Source organism: Neofelis nebulosa, chromosome 11, assembly GCF_028018385.1.
Source record: "Neofelis nebulosa isolate mNeoNeb1 chromosome 11, mNeoNeb1.pri, whole genome shotgun sequence".
NCBI lineage: Eukaryota > Metazoa > Chordata > Mammalia > Carnivora > Felidae > Neofelis > Neofelis nebulosa.
In genome coordinates this window covers 53994905-54019452 of record NC_080792.1, presented here as the reverse complement: position 1 = coordinate 54019452, position 24548 = coordinate 53994905, and the positions used below count along the sequence as shown (strand labels likewise).

At 40.2% G+C, this 24548-nt stretch overlaps 1 long non-coding RNA gene and 1 pseudogene across 3 annotated transcripts in view; both read left to right on the top strand.

Annotated features, from left to right (window-relative positions):
- Positions 1 to 24548, top strand: part of LOC131490345 (uncharacterized) — a 135489-nt gene that overhangs the window by 52242 nt on the left and 58699 nt on the right. The window lies entirely within an intron of this gene.
- Positions 9317 to 10174, top strand: LOC131490343 (calmodulin-like; annotated as a pseudogene).

Here is a 24548-nt window from a genome sequence, read left to right as displayed (position 1 = left end):
TTTTTAGTCTATTTTCTCTCTGTTGTTCAGTTGGGTAATGTCTTTTTTTTTTTTTTAATGTTTATTTTTGAGAGAGAGAGAGAGCACAAGCAGGGGAGGGGCAGAGACAGAGGGGGACAAGAGGATCCAAAGCTGGCTCCACACTGACAGCAGATGAAGGGCTCAAACTTGTGAACTGTGAGATCATGATCTGAGCTAAAGTCAGCCACTTAACCATCTGAGCCACCCAGGCACCCCCAGTTGGGTGATTTCTTTTGTTCTATCTTCAAGTTCACTGAGTGTTCAGCTCATTCCATCCTGCTATTGAGCCCTTCTGTGAGTTTTTTTTTCATTTTGGTTATTGTATATTTCAGCATTCCCCAGCTAAAATAACAATACAGGAAGGAAAAGATTGTAACCCGCAAGGACTAAAGGTATAGGATGGGAGCCAGACAACAGATATCCAGGAATGTTCACAATGGGGGAAACTTATAAAGGAGTTTTCACTACCTTAGCAAAAAAGCTGGGTCCGCTGCCAGTTTTTGGCACAGCAAGATGTCAAGGAGAAGTAAGATGATTCTGTCTATAGAAACTGAGAGGATCAGGACTCATAGGCACCAGGTAAGGTCCTATAGAATACGGGTATCATACGCAGAGCCGGGGAAATGTACACCTTTTATCTTGGGAAGTGATCCCAGTGGTGGGAGGCACTGAAAAGAGTGAAATAGGGTGACAACTGCATTTTCACTGTTCTGGGAAATTGGAGTTTAATCTTGCTGGAACGTCTTTGAGGAGCCATATATAATTCACCTCAGAATTGTTCACTGGAAGGATAGGAGAAGAGAATATTCATCAATAAGCTCCCCACCCCAATGTCCAAGGTTGTCCTGTGGCATGCTACGTCTCTGTACTTCCAACTTGCATGGGTTTCCCAATGGCCAGGCAGCAACTCGCTGGTGGCTGCAGATATTGAAGCGCTTACGAGCAAAAATCATGATGTGTTCATAATCCTGAAGATCCCTCTGGCCTTAAAATTCCATGACCCCGGTTGTATCTTCCCACTGACCATCCAACCACACCAAATGGTAACCCAGGTCAAATGTTTGCACTTTAAAACAGTTTCCTTGGGAAATTTAAAACACGGAACTTACAATGATTCCTTTTCCAATGTATTTTTACCAAAAGAATAATCTCTGGGAAGAAAATCTAATGGTGTTACTTTTCTATTTCATGTAGTCAAAAATACCTAGAGTTTGAAGTACTAGAAAATAAGTTATGAGTCTGAATATAGAACTCTTACCAGACTGGGTAACAGCAAAGACAATTTAAGCAAAAACACAAATAAATGAAACATATGGTAAGGACCCTTTTAATGCAATTTCCCCAAAACTTTTTATGTTGAATACTTTTAAACTTACAGAAAAGTTAGAAGAATATTTCTGTGTGTGTGTGTGTGTGTGTGTGTGTGTGTGTGTGTGTGTGTTTAAGTAATTTCTACACCCAGTGTGGGGCTCAAACTTAATGCCATCAGTCAAGATCAAGAATCTGAGTGCTCTACAGCCTGTGCCAGCCAGGCGCCCGTCCAAAACCTGCAGGGATAGCTCAAAGATCTCCCTGGTACCCATTCCCTTGATTCACGAATGCCTAACATTTGGCCACTTCTGCTTCCTCTCTCTTTCTCTTTCTCCTTCTGTCTCTCTGGATCATTTCTCTGAATCATTTGAAAGTAACTCGCAAACATCACTGCACTATATTCCTAACCACTTAATCCCTAACTCCTAAGAAAAAGGACCTTTTCCTGCATATACCATGATCATATACAAGAAGTTTAACATTGGTATAATATTATCTAATAATAATTTATGATGAAAATATTCAAAATAACAGCAGTAGAGGAGGAGAAAATATCTTCTTCTACCCATCTTAGGTTCCCCAGCTGGGACCCAGTAAATTAGACTGGCCAAAGACAGATTAACAAAAGAAGAACAAAGAGAAATTTGTTAACATGTATGCTGCTCGTGTCTGCATGGGAGCACCTACCATGAGTAGTCCAGAAGGGTGATTAAAACTCAGGCTCATGTACCATCTTAGGCTAAAAAAAGGAAAAGTGGCTTTGGCTTTTGGGCAGGGAAGGCAAGTTGTAAGAAGGTTACCTTAAACTATGGTAAACTAGGGTTGTTTAGTAAGGTTTGTGATGCAGATTTAGGTCAGCACTTTCTCCTTGGATAAGAATTGGAAGAGACTTCCTCTTCCTGCTATGGGAAGGGAGAGGCATCTTTACAAATGGAAATTTCCATTTCTTTTACAGAAGGAAAACTTGTGCCTCATTTTTCAAGCTTTTCCTGCCTCTGCTATTAGCTCAAAGGATCCACCCCAATATATGCCAACAGAGGCATATATTGGGGTGACAGAGTCACAGCCAAAAATCCTATTTTCCCAATTGTTCCAAAAACACTCTTTATAGATTTTTTTTTTCCTCTTTTTAATCCATGACCCAATCTAACATCATGTACTGCTTTTAATGGTCATGTAGCTTTTGTTTCCCTTAATCTTAGTGTACTGCCTTTTCCCCTCCTTTTTTTTTTAGGTTTATTTATTTTGAGAGAGAGCCTACATGGTACACACACAAGTGGGGGAGGGGCAGAAAGTGAGAGGGAGAGAGAGAATCCAAAGTAAGATACAACATGTAAAGAGTTCAGGCCTATTGTTTTATATGATGCATCAGAATTAAACTAAGATTAATCGCTTCAACTGAAGTGTTGGGTGTTCAGCATCTTTTAGTGGACTCCTATGTTTTTTTTACTTGTTCCCATGCACATTTATTTGTTTTTTAAGTTTATTTATTTATGTTGACAGACAGCACACAAGCATGAGCAGGGAAGGGGAAGAGAGGGCGGGGGGGGGGGGGGGGGGGAGGGGGGGGAAGGTGGGGAAGAATCCCAAGCAGGCTCCTCATTGTCAGCTCTGAGCCCATAGCTGGAAGTAGGGCTTGATCCCACTAACCAGGAGATGGTGACCTGAGCCGAAATCAAGAGTTGGTCACTTAACCAACTGAGCCACCTGGCGACCCTACACGCACTAAAGTGTTTAAAAAACACTTTCTTAATTGCTGCTCCAATAAGATGACAGTGATCCAGGCCCACCTTTTGCTTTTCCTACTCCAAACCTGAAGTCAACCAGGGAATCCATCCCTTTCAGAGGGAACAGATTTTGGATTACTGTGTTTTAATGTATGGCATTTGTATGCTGCAAAAAAAAAAAAAAAAAAAAAAAAGTAGTTCTGGATAGGCTGGAGAACTGTGATGATTTATCTCATGGTCTACTTTCTCCAGCAGGTATCAATTACATTATAGTTGCTAATTATGGAAATAATCTCTAACAATTGGTTTTAAAAAAGATTAGCGTCAGCCCTGTTAAATTAATTAAACAAGGATGCCATTAGACTGAGGTGGCTTTAATGTCTTAGTGGCCTACTTAAGCAAACAAAACTAACACCTGAAATACCTAAGGTTACGACATCAAAAACTTAAAGACAACCAATCACAAACAGCCAACTAGGCTTTAAGCGGTAGCCAATCAAATAATTTCCTTACTTTGCTTCTGTCTTTATAAAAGTCTTGTCCCAGCTCCTGTGGGTGAAAAACTCCTAAGAACTCCCAGTTTGGCACTGTCTGATTCAAATCCGTTTTTGCTCAAATAAACTTAAAATTTTTAGTATGCTTCAGTTTATCTCTTAACAGCCTTAACGTCGCCTGTGTAACTTTGACAAAATACTTGCTCACGGGTTTGATATAGATTATTCAAAGTTATGAGATTCAGAGGACATGTTTAAAAAACAGTTTGTATTCTGGGGTGCTTGAGTGGCTCAGTTGGTTAAGTGTCCAACTTTGGTGCAGGCCATGATCTCAAGATTTGTGAGTTCAAGTCCCGCATTGGACTCTGCTGTCAGCACACAGCCTGCTTTGGATCCTCTATCTCCCTCTTTCTGCCTTCTTCCCTTTCCCTCTCAAAAATGAATAAGCGTTAAAAAAACCTTTTTTTTTAACGTTTATTCATTTTTGAGAGACGGAGACAGAGAATGAGTGGGGTAGGAGCTGAGAACGAGGGAGACACAGAATCTGAGGTAGGCTACAGGCTCTGAGCTGTCAGCACAGAGCCCGATGTGGGGCTGGAACTCATGGACTGTGAGATCATGACCTGAGCTGAAGTCGGAGGCTTAACTGAGCCACCCAAGTGCCCCTCAAAAATAAAAAAACATTTAAAAAAATTTTTTAAAATAATTTGTATTCCAAATGAATGATCTTATTTTATGATCTTGAAATTTTCTTCTAAGTCAATGTTACATGATTTTGCAGTGAATGGCAGTGACCCCTACTGGGATTGGTCATGTAATCATTCACTTAATTGAATGATTCATTGACTATGACACTTAGGACAATTATTTCTGCTACATTATGATATTGTCTGTGTAATGCAGTGACTGAGCTGTACCTAATGCATGAGAAATCCCTGAGTGCTGAGTCATGAGAGCAACTGAACTGTACAAACTCTTGTTTGTACATGATTTTAGTAGTCTGAATATTTAAGGAGTTAACAATAATGTTTCAGACATTTGCCCATTTACCCAGTTTATTTTTGTCTTTCTTGGGGAAGGGGGATGGGAAGCTATTGATATCTTAATGCATGGAGGGATTAGGAGAACACTCTACTTTAATGACACCATTGCTGGATACACATATGGCCTCTTTTCAGTCTGAAAACTTTTTAAGCTTTTTAGAAGATTTGTCTCTGTTAGAGATACTGATGAATCTTAAATCCCCCTCTTTTAAAATCCACTTACACTCGAAAAGGGTATGTTTTTGTTTGTTTTACGTAAAATAAACATAAAATTTATGATGTTAACCACTTTTAGTTGTGCAGTTCGGTGGCATTAAGGACATTCACACTGTGGTGCAAAGAAGAAGGTGTGGCTTTAAGTGGTGGTCTTTGCTTGTTCGGATTCTGTCAGTCACAGGGGGAAGACTGCTTGAACGTACTTTATTATGGTTTACATACAGCAAAGACAGGAGTCGAGGTACATAGCATCCCATCCTAACTGGTAGGTACTACTTTAATGTGAACAAATACTATGTATAAAATAAGGAAACTTTATTTTTATTTATTTATTTATTATTTATTTATTTATTTATTTATTTATTTATTTATTTAATTTTTTTTTAACGTTTATTTATTTTTGAGACAGAGAGAGACAGAGCATGAATGGGGGAAGGTCAGAGAGAGGGAGACACAGAATCTGAAACAGGCTCCAGGCTCTGAGCTGTCAGCACAGAGCCTGATGCAGGGCTTGAACTCACTGACCGCGAGATCATGACCTGAGCCGAAGTCGGCCGCTTAACTGACTGAGCCACCCAGGCGCCCCAAAATAAGGAAACTTTAAATAGAAATAACTTTTAATTGTATAAACCAACGTAGAAATAGACAAAATCTTTTTGAATCTAATACATAAATGGATAAATGATATAAACAATATATAAACAAGAAATATAATAGTAATCCTAGAAACATGAATAACAAAAGAGCAAAAACTTTTGTGCTTTTTTTTTAACATTTGTTTATTTTTGAGCGTGAGCGGGGGAGGGGCAGAGAGACAGGGAGACACAGAATCGGAAGCAGCCTCCAGGCTCTGAGCTGTCAGCACAGAGCCCGATGTGGGGCTCTCACACTCACAAACTGTGAGATCATGACCTGAGCTGCAGTCAGACACTTAACCAGCTGAGCTACCTAGGCACCCCAACTTTTGTACTTAATTATATGCCAAGCACTGTTTCGACCAAGAAGCACTTCATTTCTATTAAGTTACTTAATCATCATAACAACCCTATGAAGTAGACACTTGTGTATCAGAGAAGCTGTGTGGTGTTAAGAACATTGCTACTGGAACCAGAATTCATAACCTGTGCTTCAATTCTGGTCTGCTATTTACTTGCTATGTGGTCCTGGGAGAGTTCCTTCACCTCTCTGTGCCTTAGTTTCATTTTTAGAAAAATGGGGACTGTGCCAATCATAGTACCTACCTTACAGGATTGTTGGGAAGATTAAATAAGTCGCTATTTATAAAACACTTGAAAACGTGAACGGGATCTGTCTGATTTCAAAGCTCTTAACCACTCCACTATGCACTATGCTGTTCTACTCGCTCAGTGCACAAATATTTACTGAAAGCAATGCTAGGCACCATGCTAGGTGCTAGGAAAGCCCCAAATCTTTCCCATCCTAAAACTTACAATAGGAAAACTTGTTCAGCCTCAACATACTCAAAAAATAAAAACGAAAACTGTTCACTGCTAAAAGCCAGTATCGACATGAGTTTACTGAGGTAATATTCTCATGTACAATAAAGGAATATGAACTTAGCACAGTTATTTTAGCAAAAAATCCAGACAATGGTATTTAAAATCATAAAAATATTTGCATCATTTATTCCATGAACCTCAAAGCAAAAATCCAAAATGTAAAACCATATTTACAGAGGTGTTTGTTATAGTATCATTTATTAAAGGAAAAGAAGAAAAACCCAGAGAGTTTATCAACAGGGAAATTAAAAAAAAATTTTTTTTTTTTACGATTATTTATTTTTGAGAGACAGAGCACTAGTGGGGGAGGGGCAGAGAGAGAGAGGGCAAGACACAGAATCCAAAGCAGGGTCCAGGCTCTGAGCTGTCAGCACAGAGCCCAATGCGGGGCTTGAACTCACAAACCATGAGATCACGACCTGAGCCAAAGTCAGATGCCTAACCAATTGAGCCACCCAGGCGCCCCCAACAGGGAAATTTTAAATAAATTATAATGCAAGCCACTTATAGCGGTGTCATGCAGTATAAGAAAATTCAACAGAATAATTGTGGCAGGCAGAATAGTGATTCCCCAAAGACATCCATATCCTATCCCCAGAATCTCTGACTATGATAGGTTACACATGACAAGAGGGAATGAAGGTGGCTAATCAGATGACTTTAAAATTGGGAGATTGTTTCGGATTATCCAGATGAGCCTAATGGAATCACGTGAGTTCCTAAAAATGGAAGAGGGGGGCAGAAGGGTCAGTGTCAGAGATATGTTGTGAGAAATATTTGATCCGTGTAGCTGGCTTTGAAAATGGAAAAAGGGGCCATCAACCAAGGAATGTGCCCAAGGAATGTGGGCAGCCTCTAGAAGCTAGAAAAGGCAAGGAATTAGATTGTCCCCTAGAGCTTCCAAAAAGGAATGTAGCCCTGCCAACCTTTTGATTTTAGCCCAGTGAGACCCATTTTGGACGTCAGACCTCCAGAACTGTAAGATAATACATTTGTGTTTTTTTAAGCTACAAAATTTGTGGCAATTTGTTACAATAGCAGTGAGAAATTAATATAAAAATCTTGGGTGAGAAGGCGTCTAAAGTTTGCTCTGTGCTCCTAGGCTGCACCCCAACTGCCTTCTCAAAGGCAGTGCCATCATCCTTGATCTAAGCCATGAGCTTTAACAGAGGCTTGGAAGAGGGGAGATGGGGGGTGGAGGTATGGCGGGCTCCTGGCCTCCAACTGAATTTTCTGATAAACCCTCCAGTTTCCTTCCTTTAAGATAACTATCCTTAATTTGACAGATCATTTGGCTTTTCAAATTCTGGCAGGCTTCAGACAACCAAATATGCAATTTTGGATTTCCTCCTGGAAACAAAAAGGACATCTGTAAGGAAAGCTATATGATTTCTTCCCCCTTTCTTTTCAGATGGCCCTCCTTCAGTTAAATCTGTCTTACCGTAGCCCCTTTCCAAAGGCTAAAGATGTATCTAACAGCTGGAATTTTTCCTACCAATGTCACAAATGCTGCAGTCCCAGTATACAAAAATCCCAGTTTAACCAATAGTTCTCCTACTGTGAGCCAGGGATGCCCAACTTCCCAGGAGAGACCAGTGGCACCCTCCAGCCTACCCCCAAACCCACCCAATTCCATATGTAAGATCTGTTGCCTGACACACTCTATTCCCTAATGCCAAATTCTTTATAGATTAGGATTCAACTAAAAACGTATGTTAACATACAGGGGCGCCTGGCGGGCCCAGTTGGAAGGACATGGGACTCTTGACCTTGGGGTGTAGAAATTACTTAAATAAAAACTTTAAAAAAATAGAAATAAAAATTAAAACATATATTAATTCAAACTATCTTTAAAAAAACAAAAAGAACCTATCTTAAAAGGACTTTGATAATAATAGAGGTGACATTACAAATCAGTATGAGGAAGGTGCCTTCAATAGGATATTGATTTTTAATAAATAGCATTTCTAATAAATCCTGCTAAAACAACTGATTAGCCACATGGAAATTTTAAAAACCAAAAGTAAGGCCTTACCTCATAAGCATATACAAAAAGTGAATTCCAGGTGAACTAAAAACCTAAATGTAAAAAGAAACATTTTTATTTATTTATATATTTTAAGATTTTGTTTTTGGGGCGCCTGGGTGGCTCAGTGGTTAAGCGTCGGACTTTGGCTCGGGTCATGATCTCATGGTTCGTGGGTTTGAGCCCTGTGCTGGGCTCTGTGCTGATAGCTCAGAGCCTGGACCCTACTTTGGATTCTGTGTCTCCCTTTCTCTCTCTGCTCCTCTCCAACTCACACTGTCTCTCTCTCTCAAAAATAAATAAACATTAAAAAGAAAAAAAAAGATTTTATTTTTAAATGATCTCTATACCCAATGTGGGGCTGGAACTCACAACACCAAGATCAAGAGTCACATGCTGTACCACTGAGCCAACCAGGCATCACAAAAAGAAAAACTGAAAAAATTTTGAATTTAAAAATAGAGAAGAATTTCTTTCTTAAGATATAAAAAATCATAAACTTTCAGAAAAGAGTGATACATTTAATTACATTAAAAATCTTCATTCCAGGGGCGCCTGGGTGGCTCAGTCGGTTAAGCATCCAACTTCAGCTCAGGTCATGATCTCGCGGTCCGTGAGTTCGAGCCCTGCATAGGGCTCTGGGCTGATGGCTCAGAGCCTGGAGCCTGCTTCGGATTCTGTGTCTCCCTCTCTCTCTGCCCCTCCCCCGTTCATGCTCTGTCTCTCTCTGTCTCAAAAATAAATAAACGTTAAAAAAATTAAAAAAATAAAATAAAATAAAAATCTTCATTCTGTTCAACAAAAAGATATATATATATCTTTTATTATTAATTAATTAATTAATTTATTTATTTATTTATTAAGCAGCAGGCAAAAGTTTTTTAGAGTATTTACAGAGAGAGGACATTCAAAAGTGAATGCCCCTTATTTTTTCAAAACTTTTTAAAAGTTTATTTATTTTGAGACAGAGAGAGGGAGGGAGGGTTAGAGATGGAGAGAGAGAATCCTAAGCAGACTCTGCACTGTCAGTGTGGAGCTGGATGCAGGGCTTGAATCAACACATTGTGAGATCATGACCTGAGACGAAATCAAGAATCAGACACTTAACCAACTGAGCCACCCAGGCGCCCCTAAAAATAAATATTTTAAAAGTAAAAAAATTAAATGAGTCACACATGAGATAAGATCAATTCAATATATTTAGCTAACAAAGAATCAGTACACAGAATGCATTGAGAAACAAATCTCAGAAATTAACCAGAAAAAGACAAATAATGCAACAGAAAATTGAACAAAAGCCATCAATGAAGAATTCGCAGATGGGAATGGACGGTGGCCAGCTGGGGACCCAGCTGCCCCAGTGCAATGGCTGATGAGCTAACTGAAGAACAGATTACTGACGTCAAGAAGCCTTCTCCCAATTTGACAAAGATGATCACGGCACCATCGCAACAAAGGAACTTGGAACTCGGAACAGTCAAGAGGTCACTGAGTCAGAACCCGACAGAAGCTGAATTGCAGGATGTGATCAACAAAGCGGACATTGACAATAATGGCACCATTGACTTCCCAGAATTTTTGACTGCGATGGCCAGGAAGATGAAAGACACAGACAATAAAGAAGGAATCGTGAGGCATTCTGAGTCTGACAAGGATGGCCCTGGTTACCTCAATGTGCAGAACTACATTTTGTCATGACACACTGGGGAGAAAAACTAACAGATGAAGAAGTAGATGAAATGATCAAGAAGCACCTACTGATGGAGATGGATAAGCCGACTATGAAGAATTCATACAGATGATGACCACAGAATGAAGACCTGCTTTGAACTTTTTTCTAAGATTTCATTTTTTTTTTTTAACATTTTTTATTTATTTTTGGGACAGAGAGAGACAGAGCATGAACGGGGGAGGGGCAGAGAGAGAGGGAGACACAGAATCGGAAACAGGCTCCAGGCTCCGAGCCATCAGCCCAGAGCCTGACGCGGGGCTCGAACTCACGGACCGCGAGATCGTGACCTGGCTGAAGTCGGACGCTTAACCGACTGCGCCACCCAGGCGCCCCGTCTAAGATTTCATTTTTAAGTAATCTCTATACCCAACGTGGGGCTCGAACTTATAACCCTGAGATCGAGAGTCACATGCCTTACCAACTGAGCCAGCGAGGCACCCCCTACTTTCCATTTTTCCCCCTTTCTAGAAGAACCAAATAGAATCTTTTACTTACATCTTGAAAAAAAAAAAAAAATTTTTACTCATTCTATTTCTATATACCAAACTGCACGTCAAAAGTACCTTCTGTTCCACACACAAAACCTGCATATATTGGTTGGTGGTTTTGTTCCCTAGAGATTGAGCTACACGTCAGTTTCACAGTATAAATACTTGTACTACCTTAATGAGAAGGAAGCACTTAGTGGACTCCTTGCAGTTCCATTGGCCAAGGACTGACACACTGTTCGGGCTGCCCAGTTTTTCATGCATGTAGCTTGACAATTGAGCCCAGTCAGGCATTTGTGTTAAAAAATGAAAAAACAGGGGCGCCTGGGTGGCTCAGTCGGTTAAGCATCCGACTTCGGCTCAGGTCATGATCTCATGGTCCGTGAGTTCGAGCCCCGCGTCAGGCTCTGTGCTGACAGCTCAGAGCCTGGAGCCTGCTTCTGATTCTGTGTCTCCCTCTCTCTCTGACCCTCCCCCGTTCATGCTCTCTCTCTGTCTCAAAAATAAATAAACACTAAAAAAAAAAAAAATTAAAAAAAAAAAAAAAATGAAAAAACAAATTCAAGGCCTATTTAGATGGGATCTAGTTCAATTTGTTACTATAAATTGTCATAGCTGGGGGCACCTGGGTGGCTCAGTTGATTAAGCGTCCGACTCTTGGGGTTGGCTCAGTTTATGATCTCATGGTTCGTGGGTTCTAGCCCTATGTCGGGTTCTGTGCTGACAGCGTGGAGCCTGCTTGGGATTCTCTCTCTCCCTCTCTCTCTCTGCCCCTCCCCTGCTTTCTCTCTCTCTCTCTCAAAATAAATAAACATTTAAAAAAATTATAAATTGTCATAGCTCGTTACCTGCAAAAAACCCACTTATTTATAAATAGTTTCCCTCAGGACGTTGTGCAGAAAAATGGGTGCAGGATAAACTGTGTAGACAGAGTAGGATGGTTCTCTGGCCCTTCTGTGTGCCCTGACTCATGGTGACAGTGACACACCCTGGTGGCATGCTGTATGTGTCGGGTTTAGCATTGTCTGAATTATACTAGAGTGAAATGGGTGTCAGGTTATCACCGTTCACAAAATTTTTTAAAAAGAAACCTTTACCAAAGGAGCATCTTCTGACCCTTTATTTTTTTTAATCCTTTCTTTCTTTCCTTTTTTTTTTTTTTTCCTGGTGGGGGGGGGCAAGTGAGTGAGGGGCAGAGAGAGAGAATCCCATGCAGGCTCTGCACTGCCCGCGTGGAGGTGTGGATCTCAAAGTGGGGCTCGACCTCACTCAGTGCAGGGTGTGAACTCACGATGAACTCTGAAATCATGACCTGAGGGAAAGTCAGATGCTTAACAGACTGACCCACCCAGGTGCCCCTGACTCTGTTTTTTAAAACCTTCTGAACCATGACTGGGAGCCAGCAGAGAAGGCTGGGGGTTGTGGACATCAGCACAACCATCAACATTGCTGTTTAAGAAATTACAATTTACATCCATTCCAAATTGCAAATTCTAGTCTCCCCCTCCGATCCCCCTGCAATAAAAGGACTATTAACTTAAAACAAACAAAATAATTCACAGATGAGGAAACCCACATGCCTGATAAACATGAAAAGATTCTCACCCTCATGATAATCAGAGAAATGCAAATTTGAAACACAAAATCCCTGGGCACCTGGATGGCTCCATTGGTTAAGCCTCCAACTTCGGCTCAGGTCATGATCTCACAGTTCGTGAGTTCGAGCCCCATGTAGGGCTCTGTGCTGATAACCTGGAGCCTGCTTCAGATTCTGTGTCTCCCTCTCTCTGCCATTCCCCACCCCTCCACCCCCCACCACTCACAATCTGTCTCTCTCTCAAAAATAAATAAACATTTGAAAAGATAATAAAAATTAAAAAATCCACAAGATCCTAGTTTATGCTCATGAATTAGCAAAAGTTTTGGTTCTGACAATACCAAGTGTTGGTGAGGGTATGGAGCCGCTAGAACTCTCATCAACCCTCCATGGGGGTCCAGCTTTTTTAAGACCAGAGTTTGGTAGGAGGGGGCTGGGTTGAGGATGGGCATCGCCTATGGCAGGAACAGTTGATTCTTAACTTAGCTCAGGCTGGTTTCCCTCATCAGAGTGACATGAATGATGGCAGAAACTGAGGTTTTGTGCTTCCATTTTAAAGTCAAATGGTAGGAAATAGTACCAAGAACAGTAATGAGACCAACTGTCTATAAATGTAAAGGCGAACTCTGCTTGACCCTGCTTCAGTCACAGGCTTTCTTTAGGTATGTTCCCCAGGACACGGGGCTACTGTTATCAGCTCAGGCAGAGTCATGTACCTGCTTCTGTGTTGTTTTTTAAAAAATGTTTATTCATTTATTTTGAGAGAGAGAGAGACACGTGCATGCATGTGCAGAGGAGGGCAGAGGGAGAGAAGGAATCCCAAGCAGGCTCTGCACTGTCAGCACAGAGCCCAATGCAGGACTCAATCCCACGAATCGTGAGATCATGACCTGAGTCATAATCAGGAGTAAAACACTTAACCAACTGAACCACCCAGGTACCCCTTTACCTGCTCCTTTGACCAGACAGGGCTAGGGCCTTACGTGATGTGTGACAGTTACATCCATACCATCCAGAATCAGGGAGAGGTAGGCTCCTAGAAGGAAAGGAAGGTTTGTGGCAAATTCAAACTCAAATTCAAAACACAGATGTTCATTATAGCATCAAACTAAACATTCTGTTTTGTGATCTTTCTTCCTTTACCCACAATTACTAATATCACATAAACATTTCTCAGGAAGGGATTTATTTTTAATTTTTTTTTTAAACTGAGCTTGTCAAGAAGGAAAAAGTTTTCCTCTACCCTCTTAGCTTCAGGTACTAGAGGCCTGTGAAGTAAACCAAAAAAAAAGGCAGGTTAACGGGGAAAAGACATACATTTTAATTAATATTCACATGCATGGGAGTTCACAGAAAAGCAGTGAAACTCCAAGAACTGGTTAGACTCGGGATTTATATTCCCTTTTAAGGAAGGAAAGAAGCTTTAGGCTGCAAGGGATGATAAATCATGGGAAAGTGACCAGCAAATATATGGGACAAATAATGGAAGATACTGGTTATTTTTAGTAAGGTGTGTTTATGTAAACTCCTCTCAGTGCCAGCCCCTCATCTACAGTGATAAGAGTCACTCTCTTTCTCGTGAAAGGGAGGGGAGACACCTTCACAATGGGAAATTTATGCCCTGCTTTTAAGCAAATAAGAAGAGGGCAAGAAACCTTCATGCATCTGTTGATTCTCAGCTGCCTTTAGCTAAAAATAATCCTTATGCCAAAGTGACATATTTTGGGGTGGCATATTCTGATCCCCATCAAGGTACAATTTACAGACAGGAATATTCACCGTTTCTGGTATTTAGTTCTAAGAGTTTTGACAAACAAATTCGTTGGTAACCAACACCACAACCAAGATAGAGAAAGTTTCACCACACCCCTCCCGCCACCCATGTCACTTTAGCGACATGACCCAAATCTCAAAGAATCAGCAGATCCAGCCTCATGGTCCCCCTTTATGGGCGGGATACCCTGACTGGAGCACCTCCCCATTCCTGGGGTCACCTGGGTGTGGGGACCGAAGGGCCCTCGGAATGATCACGCCCAGTGAAAAGAGAGGGTTCCTTCAAACGCAGGAATACTGTACAGAGGAAAGTTATAGCTTCCGTGACAGTCTCCAAGCAAACAGACTTTATGTAAGTAAACTCATGTGAACTTGAGCAGGGCCCTTCTAATCTCTGGGCCAGATTTTCTCACTGGCAAAAGAATGATCAGAAGTCTACACTCGCTTTAAGGGGTATGTCTCTAACATGCATAAATCCTTAAATCTGACAGCCTTTGTGAACTCAGCCTCAGCAAAGCCTCCATGCCTGTGTCTTCTTCCCAAAATGCCCACCGCTCCTTCACTGAGGAGTTATAATTAGAAGAATAAATAATTTTTATGTTAATCATTTGGGGGCCAGATACGATAAGGAGGCATCCTAAAAGGTGAATTTTATGATCAATATCTGGTGTCCAACAGCCCACTGCCGAGGACCCATAGCTTGGGAATCACGTACCCCGCTCGGCAGGCAGGCGGAAGGAGCCCGGGGTAACATCTGTGCTGGAGGAGGCGCACCTCTGGATTGAGGCCGCCGCGCACATAGGACCCTCCTCCCAGCTTCATGGTGGCCCTGAGCCCAGCCTGCACTCCCCCCACCCCAGAAGATGCAGTGATTCAGGAGTTCTATGCCTGGCACCCAGCGTTCTGAGGTGTTGGGCAGTGAGTCTTTACCGCGTGCAGACCGAGAGCACAGGCAGCAACAGGAAAGCCCCGTAAGAAAATTTAATTGCCACGTGTCCCTAGATGCAGAAGACACTCATCTGCAGCTCTCTCCCAGGGGAGTCGCTTCTGTACCAAACTCATGGGTTGACTTTTGAATTTTTGTTTCAGAGGCTGACCTTTTACTTTTTATTTATTTTTTAATGTTAATGTTTATTTATTTTTGAGAGAGAGAGAGAGAGAGAGAGTACCAGTGAGCAGAGGGGCAGAGAGAGGGAGACACAGAATCTGAAGCAGGCTCCAGGCTCTGAGCTGTCAGCACAGAGCCAGGAGCCAAAGTCAGACACTTAACCAACTGAGCCACACAGGCGCCCCTAATTTTTATTTTTTTAAATGTGTATTTATCTATTTTGAGAGAAAAAGAGAGAGAGTATGTGTGTGAGTGGGGGAAGGGCAGAGAGAGAGGGAGAGAGTGAATCGAATCCCAAGCGGGCTCTGCACTGTCAGCACAACACAAAGCAGGGCTTAAATCCCCAAACCATGAGATCATGACCTGAGCTGGAATCAAGAGTTGGATGCTTAAGCCACTAAGCCATCCACCTGCCGGGGAGGCTGACCTTTAATAGCCTTGTCTTCACACTCTGTGGTTCTCAAGAAGCTGGTGCTAAACACGAGTAAGACAATCTTCTCCCCAGAAGTGAGAGAGAAAGACATCTCAACCGTGGCTCTTCTGCCGTAGGCTGTAATGGAAAGTCAGGTGGCCAGGTGTAATGGCCACCTGGGAGGGAAAGATTTCCCTCTATATGGGACATCAGAAAGTACGCTCCATTTTTTTTATTTTTATTTTTTTATTTTTTAATGTTTATTTATTTTTGAGACAGAGAGAGACAGAGCATGAATGGGGGAGGGGCAGAGAGAGAGGGAGACACAGGATCAGAAGCAGGCTCCGGGCTCTGAGCCATCAGCCCAGAGCCCGACGCGGGCCTCGAACTCACGACCCATGAGATCGTGACCTGAGCTGAAGTCGGACGCTCAACCGACTGAGCCACCCAGGCGCCCCTATGCTCCATTAAAGGTAGAGGCTTGAGGGGCACCTGGGTGGCTCAGTTGGTTGAGCATCCACTCACTTGATTTCAGCTCAGGTCATGATCTCATGTTTGAGAGCAAGCCCCACGTTGGACTTGGTGCTGACAGTATGGAGCCTGTTTGGGATTCTCTTTTCCTCTCTCTTTGGCCCTGCCTGGCTCACATGTGCATTCTCTCTCTTTCTTTCCCTCTCTCTCTCTCTCTCAAAAATAAATAAATAAATGTAAAAGTAGATAGAGACTTGATCTGTTTGTTTTGTTTAGGAGCTTGAGGTTTCCCCAGCTCCTTAAGACAGCGCCCAACATGTGGGAGAGATCTGACAAAAACTGAACAAAACAAGTGGTCTCTGACTTGACTCTTGACCAGTGAAGACTGTTCCAGTCAGGATCAGCATTTGCAAAGGCACAACACGATGAAGACCTTTGGAATTTGCTGCTTTTAAGATGTCTGATGTACTTCCCTCGTTCTTAGCCCCAAACGCAAACCTGTGCTGGGAGAAAATCCCATGTTTAAAATGTGATCTCTGGTGGTAGTTTGGACTACAGAATGAGTTCTTCAGGAAGTTAGTAAAACTGATTCTTGGAATGAATAACTGTTCTGAAATACTCTCTGATTTAGACCTCAAATACTTCTTGCTTTCTGCCTGTCAGATGCATGGTAGGATTGTAATTCTTCACTCCCACTGAAGTGTAGGTGTGGCCATATGACTTACTTTGCCCTCCCAAAATGTAAAAGGGCATAATGGACACTCTAAGAGTCCCTAATCTGCTCAGTAGATGTGTAGCATAAGCAAGAAATGAGCCTTTGTGTTATAAGCCATCACACATCCTCACATTCCATTGGTGAATCTTCACTGAAGCCCTGTGAGGAAGGTGCCGTTCCAATTTCCAAATAAGGAAAATGAGGCTTACTCATAGCCAACATGCCTCTGGACCTGTGTTCTCCACTGTGACAGCCACCAGCCACATGTAGCTTCTGAGTACTTGAAATGTGGCTGGTCCAAATTGAGATGTACTAACCAGATTCAAAATGTAAGTGTGAAATACATACCAGATTCAAAAATGGTATGAAATAAAGAATGGGAAATATTGCATTAGTAGTTTATGTTGAGTACATGATGAATTAATATTTTGTTATTTATTTATTTATTTTTAAGATTTTTCATTTTCAAGTAATCTCTATACCTTGGGGCTCAAACTCACAACCCCAAGATCAAGAGTCACATGCTCCACCAAATGAGCCATCCAGACATCCTGATGAAATATTTTAGACACATTGGGTTAAATAAAATATGTTATTAAAATTAGCTTCACCTGTTTATTTTTACTTTTTTCCTCCAATTTTTTATTTAAATTCCAGCTAGTTAACACACATTGCAATGTTAGTTTCATTTTTATTTTTGCTTTTTAAAAATAGGATTACTTAAAAAAATAAAACTACATAGGTAGCCTGTGTGAGCAGCTTGCACTATATTTCTTTTGGATCCTGCTGGTTCATAGGTTACAGATTGAGGAAGCAGAGACTGGAGGCCCTAAATCTAGGGCTCTCTCTGGTCTACAATCCTTTTCCCTCTGGAGCTGTTTTATTTGGTGTTGGTGGTTTAGCTGACAGCTCATCTACATGTATTTATTCACGGATTCATACAACAAATATTTATTGAACAGTTACTGTATGCAAAGCATGTGGGAGAGTGTTATGATTTTTCTCTGCCCAGAACTCCCAGTCCTGCTGAGGATAGAAGTCTTGTGCATGGAAAACTGATAAATGGCCAAGTTGGAAGGTAAACGAGATGCTAAAATAGGAATGCTGTTCAGGAAGGGAAATGTGAATTGGATTGGAGTAATAAAAATAATAATAAATAAATAAAGGCCTGTTTGAAGACCATCCTGCTCAGCTTTAAAATGCAATTTGCTCCTTGAACTTTCCTAAATAATCACAACCTAGGTAAACTAAGCACGTCTGTATGTTAACTCATTTCTTCTGCTCCTCTGCTTGCTGATACTTTAAGAAGTCCGTCTGTGCACTTTATATATTATTTATTTTTATTATTAAAGTATAGTTGGCATACAAAGTTATATGAGTTTCAGGTGCACAACACAGAGATTCAACAATTCTATACATCATTGAATGCTCAAAGTCTGTGTACCTTATTATTTATTTATTTAAATTTATTTTTTAAATTTATATCCAAATTAGTTAGCATATAGTGCAACAATGATTTCAGGAATAGATTCCTTAATGCCCCTTACCCATTTAGCCCATCCCCCCTCCCACAACCCTTCCAGTAACCCTGTTTGTTCTCCATATCTAAGAGTCTCTTCTATTTTGTCCCCCTCCCTGTCTTTATATTATTTTTCTTTCCCTTCCCTTGTGTTCATCTGTTTTGTCTTTAAAGTCCTCGTATGAGTGAAGTCATATGATTTTTGTCTTTCTCTGACTGACTAATTTCATTTAGCATAATACCCTCCAGTGCCATTCACGTAGTTGCAAATGGCAAGATTTCATTCTTTTTGATTGCCGAGTAATACTCCATTGTGTGTGTGTGTGTGTATGTATATATATATATACACATACACCACATCTTCTTTATCCATTCATCCATCGATGGACATTTAGGCTCTTTGCATACTTTGGCTATTGTTGGTAGTGCTGCTATAAACATGGGGGTACATGTGTCCCTTTGAAATAGCATACCTGTATCCCTTGGATAAATGCTTAGTAGTGCAATTGCTGGGCCATAGGGTAGTTCTATTTTTAATTTTTTGAGGAACTCCCATACTGTTTTCCAGAGTGGCTGCACCAGGTTGCATTCCCACCAGCAGTGCAAAAGAGATCCTCTTTCTCCGCATCCTCATCAACATCTGTTGTTGCCTGAGTTGTTAATGTTAGCCATTCTGACAGGTGTGAGGTGCTATCTCATTGTGGTTTTGATTTGTATTTCCCTGATGATGAATGACGTTGAGCATTTTTTTCATGTGTCAGTTGGCCATCTGGATGTCTTCTTTGGAGAAGTATCTGTTCGTGTCTTTTGCCCATTTCTTCACTGGATTATTTGTTTTTTGGGTGTTGAGTTTGATAAGTTCTTTATAGATTTTGGATAGTAACCCTTTATCTGGTATGTTGTTTGCAAATATCTTCTCCCATTCTGTCGGTTGCCTTTTAGTTTTGCTGATTGTTTCCTTCACTGTGCAGAAGGTTTTTATTTTGATGAGGTCCCAATAGTTCATTTTTGCTTTTGTTTCCCTTGCCTCTGAAGATGTGTTGAGGAAGAAGTTGCTACTGTTGAGATCAAAGAGGTTTTTGCCTGCTTTCTCCTCGAGGATTTTGATGGCTTCCTGTTTTATATTTAGGTCTTTCATCCATTTTGAGTTTGTTTTTGGGTATGGTGTAAGAAAGTGGTCCAGGTTCATTCTTCTGCATGTCGCTGTCCAATTTTCCCAGCACCACTTGCTGAAGAGACTGTCTATTCCATTGCATATTCTTTCCTCCTTTGTCAAAGATTAGTTGGCCATATGTTTGTGGGTCCATTTCTGGCTTCTCTATTCTGTTCCATTGATCTGAGTGTCTGTCTTTGTGCCAGTACCATACCGTCTTGATGATTATAGCTTTGTAATATAGCTTGAAGTGCAGGATTGTGATGCCTCCTGCTCTGGTTTTCTTTTTCAAGATTGCTTTGGATATTCGGGGTCTTTTCTGGTTCCATACAAATTTTAGGATTATTTGTTCTAGCTCTGTGAAGAATGCTGGTGTTATTTTGATAGGGATTGCATTGAATATGTAGATTACTTTGGATAGTATTGACATTTTATCAATATTTGTTCTTCCTATCCAGGAGCACGGAATCTTTTTCCATTGTGTGTGTGTGTGTGTGTGTGTGTGTGTCTTCTTCAATTTCTTTCATAAGCTTTTTATAGTTTTCAGTGTATAGATTTTTCACCACTTTGGTTAGATTTATTCCGAGGCATTTTATGGTTTTTGGTGCAATTGTAAATGGGATCGATTCCTTGATTTCTCTTTCTGTTGCTTCATTGTTGGTGTATAGGAATGCAACCGATTTTATTTCCTGCAACTTTGCTGAATTCATGAATCAGTTCTAGCAGTTTTTTGGTGGAATGTTTGGGTTTTCCATATAGATCATGTCATCTGTGAAGAGCAAAAGTTTGACCTCCTATTGGCTGATTTGGATGCCTTTTATTTCTTTGTGTAGTCTGATTGCAGAAGCTAAGATTTCCAAAGCTATGTTGTATAACAGTGGCAAGAGTGGACATCCCTGTCTTGTTCCTGACCTTAGGGGGAAAGCTCTGTTTTTCCCCCATTGAGGATGATATTAGCATTGGGTCTTTCAAATATGGCTTTTATGATCTTGAGGTATGCTCCTTCTATCCCTGCTTCCTTGAGGGTTTTTATCAAGAAAGGGTGCTGTATTTTGTCAAATGCTTTCTCTGCATCTATTGAGAAGATCTTATGGTTCTTGTCCTTTCTTTCATTGATGTGATGAATCACATTGATTGGTTTGTGGATATTGAACCAGCCCTGCATCCCAGGTATAAATCCCACTTGGTCTTGGTGAATAATTTTTTTAATGTATTGTTGGATCCAGTTGGCTAATATCTTGTTGAGGATTTTTGCATCCATGTTCATCAGGGAAATTGGTCTATAGTTCCCCTTTTTAGTGGGGTCTCTGGTTTTGGAATCAAGGTAATGCTGGCTTCATAGAAAGAGTTTGGAAATTTTCCTCCCATTTCTATTTTTTGGAACAGTTTCAAGAGAATAGGTATTCAATAGAGAATAGGAAGAGAACTCTTCCTTAAATGTTTGGTAGCATTCATCTGGAAAGCCATCTGGCCCCAGACTCGTTTTTTGGAGAGATTTTTGATTACTAATGCAATTTCTTTACTGCTTATGGGTCTGTTCAAATTTTCTATTTTTTCCCGTTTCAGTTTTGATAGTGTATATGTTTCTAGGAATTTGTCCATTTCTTTCAGATTGCCCATTCTATTGGCATATAATTGCTCATAATATTCTCTTATTATTGTTTTTATTTCTGCTGTGTTGGTTGTGATCTCTCCTCTTTCATTCTTGATTTTATTTATTTGGGTCCTTTCCTTTTTCTTTGTGATCAAACTGGCAAGGGGTTTATCAATTTTGTTAATTCTTTCAAAGAACCAGTTTTCAAAGAACCATTGATCTGTTCTACTATTTGTTGTTGTTGTTGTTGTTGTTGTTGTTGTTGTTTCGATAGCATTAATTTTTGCTCTAAACTTTATTATTTCCTGTCTTCTGCTGGTTTGGGGTCTTGTTTGCTGTTCTTTCTCCAGCTCTTTAAGGCGTAAGGTTAGGTTGTGTATCTGAGATCTTTCTTCCTTCTTTAGGAAGGCCTGGATTGCTATATACTTTCCTCTTATGATTGCCTTTCCTGCATCCCAGAGGTTTTGGGTTGTGGTGTTATGATTTTCATTGGCTTCCATGAACTTTTTAATTTCCTCTTTAACTTCTTGGTTAGCTCATTCATTCTTTAGTAGGATGTTCTTTAGTTTCCAAGTATTTGTTACCTTTCCAAATTTTTTCTTGTGGTTGATTTCAAGTTTCATAGTGTTGTGGTCTGAAAATATGCACGGTATGATCTTGATCTTTTTGTACTAGTTGAGGGCTGATTTGTGTCCCAGTATGTGGTCTATTCTGGAAAACGTTCTGTGTGCACTGGAGAAGAATGTATATTCCACTGCTTTAGGATGAAATGTTCTGAATATATCTGTTAAGTCCATCTGGTCCAATGTGTCATTCAAAGCCATTGTTTCCTTGTTGATTTTTTGATTAGAAGATCTGTCTATTGCTGTGAGTGGGGTCTTGAAGTCCCCTACTATTATGGTATTACTATCAATGAGTTTCTTTATGTTTGTGATTAATTGATTTATATATTTGGGTGCATCCACATTTGGCGCATAAATGTTTACAATTGTTAGGTGTTCTTGGTGGATAGATCCCTTGATTATGATATAATGCCCTTCTGCATCTCTTGATACAGTCTTTATTTTAAAGTCTAGATTGTCTGATGTAAGTATGGCTACTCCGGCTTTCTTTTGTTGACCATTAGCATGATAGATGGTTCTCCATCCCCTTACTTTCAATCTGAAGGTGTTTTTAGGTCTAAAGTGGGTCTCTTGTAAACAGTATATAGATGGATCTTGGTTTCTTATCCATTCTGTTACCCTGTGTCTTTTGATTGGAGCATTGAGTACATTGATGTTTAGAGTGAGTACTGAAAGATATGAATTTATTGCCATTATGATGCTTGTAGAGTTGGAGTTTCTGGTAGTGTTCTCTGATCCTTTCTAGTCTTTGTTGCTTTTGTTTTATATATATATATATATATATATATATATATACATAAATATATATATATGCATATATATTTATGTATATATATTTTTATATATAAATATAGAAATATATTATATATATATAACATATATAATATATATAAATATATATATTTTATATACATATATATATTTATATATATAAATATATAATATATATTCTATATATATATATATTTTTTCCCCATCTTTTCTCCCCTCAGAGAGTCCCCCTTAAAATTTCTTGCAGGGCTGGTTTAGTGGTCACAAACTCCTTTAATTTTTGTTTGCCTGGGAAACTTTTTATCTCTCCTTCTATTTTGAATGACAGCCTTGCTGGATAAAGAATTCTTGGCTGTTGGGGCGCCTGGGTGGCTCAGTTGGTTGGGCGGCCGATTTCAGCTCAGGTCATGATCTCGCGGTCCGTGAGTTCGAGCCCCGCGTCGGGCTCTGTGCTGACAGCTCAGAGCCTGGAGCCTGTTTCGGATTCTGTGTCTCCCTCTCTCTGACCCTCCCCCATTCATGCTCTGTCTCTCTCTCTATCTCAAAAATAAAAATAAACGTTAAAAAAATTTTTTTAAAAAAGAATTCTTGGCTGCATATGTTTCACATTGAATATATTCTGCCACTCCTTTCTGGTCTGTCAAGTTTCTGTGGATAGGTCTGCTGCAAACCTGATCTGTCTTCCCTTGTAGGTTAAGGATTTTTTTCCCCTTGCTGCTTTCATGATTCTCTCTTTGCCTGAGTATTTTGTGAATTTGACTATGATATGCCTAGTTAATGGTCGGTTTTTGTTGAATCTAGTGGGAGTCCTCTGTACTTCCTGGATTTTGATGTCTGTGTCTTTCCCCAGGTTAGGAAAGTTTTCCAATATAATTTGCTCACATACCCCTTCTACCCCTATTTCTCTCTGTTCCTCTTCTGGGACCCTAAGATTCTGATATTGTTCCTTTTTAATGAGTCACTGATTTCTCTAATTCTTAAATTGTGCTCTTTTGCCTTAGTTTCCCTCTTTTTTTCTGCTTCATTATTCTCCATAAGTTTGTCTTCGATATCACTGATTTTCTGTTCTGCCTCATCCATCCTTGCCTCTGTGGCATCCATTCGAGATTGCAGCTCAGTTATAGCATTTTTTATTTTATCCTAACTAGCTTTACCTCTTTTACCTCCGCAGAAAGGGATTCTAATCTATTTTAGACTCCAGCTAGCATTCTTATCATTGTGATTCTAAATTCTGGTTCAGACATCTTATCTCTGTGTTAGTTAAGTCCCTGGCTGTTGTTTCTTCCTGCTCTTTATTTTGGGGTGGATTCCTTGATTTCATTGTTTTGAAGGGAGAAAAAGAATTAATGAAGTGAAAAAATTAAAATTAAAAAAATATTAAAATTTAAAAATTGAAAACAAACACACACACACAAAATCTAATAAATGAAGCTAGATCCTAGGTGTGTTTTGGTATGGGTGTTGAAAGCGGCTTGATAGATTAGAGAATAAAAGGGGAAATAAGAAAAAAAGAAAATCGTTTGAAAATTAAAAAAAATGAATATACTGAAGTAGACTAAAATGAAATGATGGAAGTAAAATAGAATTTGAAAAAATTTACACAGAAGTAAAAAATACAGTAGAGAAAAATTAAAGAAAAATATTAATAAAAATTGAAAATAAAAATGAATTTTTCTTTCTGTATTCAAGAAAAAGAAAAGAAATGAAAAAGAGAAAAAAGAAAAAAAAGAAAGAAAATTGAATAGATGGACCAGTGAACAGACTGAAATGTGACTGAAATTACTTCATTTTCCCCTAGAAGTCAAACTATGAAGCACTTTATAGTCCATAAACTAAGCAGGCGGAGAGACTTGTGTTCCTGAAGAGTGAGGTTAGCCGAGCTTGGTGCGACTTAGTGTAATGACTCCGTTCTCCACTAGATGGCGCTGCTTCGCTTACTGGGGTGGATTGCTGTGGTGCTTGTAGGTGCATATGCGCATGCGCGGGAGCCGTGAAAATGGCGTCACCCAGGTACCCAGTCTCTAATATCTCAACTCTGTTCTCCCTGATGGGCAATCACTCACTTGTCCTTTGTCTTCGGCTTCCATCCACTCCCCGCTTTTACGCAGTCCGTGACCAAGCCCCAGACAGCACCTCCCTCCTGAGTTTTGTCTCCGATGCGGCTGTTTTTTCCGACCCCTTACTTCTGAAGGACTGCGGCTTTGCCCAGCTCTGCTTCTCTGCTGAGGGTCTCA